The sequence below is a fragment of the Arachis hypogaea genome, chromosome 5 (genome assembly GCF_003086295.3).
Source record: "Arachis hypogaea cultivar Tifrunner chromosome 5, arahy.Tifrunner.gnm2.J5K5, whole genome shotgun sequence".
Lineage (NCBI taxonomy): Eukaryota > Viridiplantae > Streptophyta > Magnoliopsida > Fabales > Fabaceae > Arachis > Arachis hypogaea.
Genome location: NC_092040.1, coordinates 32,139,817 through 32,142,353, shown reverse-complemented (window position 1 = coordinate 32,142,353; position 2,537 = coordinate 32,139,817). Strand labels below are relative to the sequence as shown.

Sequence of the window (2,537 nt, the reverse complement as noted above, 5' to 3'; positions counted from 1 at the left end):
TATAGTTTTGGGCGTTAAACGCCAGAATGTGCACCATTCTGGGCGTTTAACGCCAGGATGGCACAAGAGGGAAGATTTTTTTTTCAATGCAAATTTTTTTCAAGTTTTCAAAGTTTTTCAAAATCAAATCTTTTTCAAATCATATCTTTTCAATCATATGTTTTCAAAATTGATTTCTTTCTATTTTCAAAGATACTTGCTATCAATTAATGATTTGATTCAACATTTCAAATATGTTGCCTTTTCTGTTGAGAAAGGTTTAATGTTTGAATCATATCTTTTCTTGTTAGCCAAGTTTTTAATTTTCAAAATCAAATCTTTTTAAAAAAATGTTTTTCAAATCATATCTTCTCAATCACATCTTTTTTAAAACTAATCATATCTTCTTAACCACATCTTTTTCAAAATAGTTTTCAATCAAATCTTTTTTATTTCTAATTTCAAAATCTTTTTCAAAAATCACTTGATTTCTTTTCCACTTTCATTTTCGAAAATCAATTAGTGTTTTTCAAAAATGTTTTCAAACTCTTTTACTTAATTTTCGAAAATTACTTCCCTTCTTCTCACATCCTTCTATTTATGGACTAACATTATTCCTTAATGCAAAATTCGAACTCCATCTTCTTTGATAAGTTCGAATTTTCTATTTCTATCTTCTACTTTTCTTCTCCTCTGACACCTAAAGGAATCTCTATACTGTGACATAGAGGATTCCACATTTTCTTGTTCCCTTCTCCTTCTTATGAGCAGGAGCAAGGACAAAAGCATTCTTGTTGAGGCTGATCCTGAACCTGAAAGGACTTTGAAGAGAAAGCTAAGAGAAGCCAAAGCACAACTCTCTATGGAGGACCTAACAGAAATCATCAAAGAAGAAGAACAAATGGCAGCCGAAAACAACAACAATGCCAACAATGCAAGGAAGGTGCTGGGTGACTTTACAGCACCTACTCCTGACCTTTATGGGAGAAGCATCTCTATCCCTGCCATTGGAGCAAACAACTTTGAGCTTAAGCCTCAATTAGTTTCTCTAATGCAACAGAATTGCAAGTTCCATGGACTTCCATTGGAAGATCCTCATCAGTTTTTAGCTGAGTTCTTGCAAATCTGTGACACTGTCAAGACTAATGGGGTTGACCCTGAGGTCTACAGACTGATGCTATTCCCTTTTGCTGTAAGAGACAGAGCTAGGACATGGTTGGACTCACAACCTAAAGAAAGCCTGGACTCTTGGGAAAAGCTAGTCAATGCCTTCTTGGCAAAGTTCTTTCCACCTCAAAAATTGAGTAAGCTTAGAGTGGAAGTCCAAACCTTCAGACAGAAGGAAGGAGAATCCCTCTATGAAGCTTGGGAAAGATACAAACAATTAATCAGAAAGTGTCCTTCTGATATGCTTTCTGAATGGAGCATCATAGGTATTTTCTATGATGGTCTCTCTGAACTGTCCAAAATGTCTTTGGATAGCTCTGCTGGAGGATCTCTTCATCTGAAGAAGACGCCTACAGAAGCTCAAGAACTAATTGAAATGGTTGCAAATAACCAATTCATGTACACTTCTGAAAGAAATCCTGTGAACAATGGGACTAGTCAGAAGAAAGGAGTTCTTGAGATTGACACTCTGAATGCCATATTGGCTCAGAACAAAATATTGACTCAACAAGTCAATATGATTTCTCAAAGTCTGTCTGGAATGCAAAATGCACCAAGCAGTACTAAGGAAGCTTCATCTGAGGAAGAAGCTTATGATCCTGAGAACCCTTCAATGGAAGAGGTGAATTACATGGGAGAACCCTATGGAAACACCTATAACCCTTCATGGAAAAATCATCCAAATTTTTCATGGAAGGATCAACAGAGACCTCAACAAGGTTTCAACAACAATAATGGTGGAAGAAACAGGTTTAGCAATAGCAAGCCTTTTCCATCATCTTCTCAGCAACAGACAGAGAGTTCTAAGCAGAATAACTCTGACTTAGCAACCATGGTCTCTGATCTGATAAAAACCACTCAAAGTTTCATGACTGAAACAAGGTCCTCCATTAGAAATTTGGAGGGACAAGTGGGTCAGCTGAGCAAGAGAATTACTGAACTCCCTTCTAGTACTCTCCCAAGCAATACAGAAGAAAATCCAAAAGGAGAGTGCAAAGCCATCAACATGGCCGAATGTGGAGAGGAGGAAGAGGCAGTGAACGCCACTGAGGAGGACCTCAATGGACGTCCACTGGCCTCCAATGAGTTCCCCAATGAGGAACCATGGGAATCTGAGGCTCAAAATGAGACCATAGAGATTCCATTGGACTTACTTCTGCCATTCATGAGCTCTGATGAGTATTCTTCCTCTGAAGAGGATGAGTATGTCACTGAAGAGCAAGTTGCTAAATACCTTGGAGCAATCATGAAGCTAAATGACAAGTTATTTGGAAATGAGACTTGGGAGGATGAATCCCCTTTGCTCACCAAAGAACTGGATAACTTGTCTAGGCAGAAACTGCCTCAAAAGAGACAGGATCCTGGGAAGTTTTCAATACCTTGTACCATAG

The 2,537-nt window shown here is 38.1% G+C and overlaps 1 non-coding gene across 1 annotated transcript; it reads right to left on the bottom strand.

The window, feature by feature from the left end:
* Nucleotides 1-1,285: 1,285 nt before the first annotated feature.
* Nucleotides 1,286-1,393, bottom strand: LOC112804838 (small nucleolar RNA R71). The gene has a single exon (XR_003203458.1). It is a non-coding gene; the product is annotated as a small nucleolar RNA R71 (small nucleolar RNA).
* Nucleotides 1,394-2,537: the final 1,144 nt, after the last annotated feature.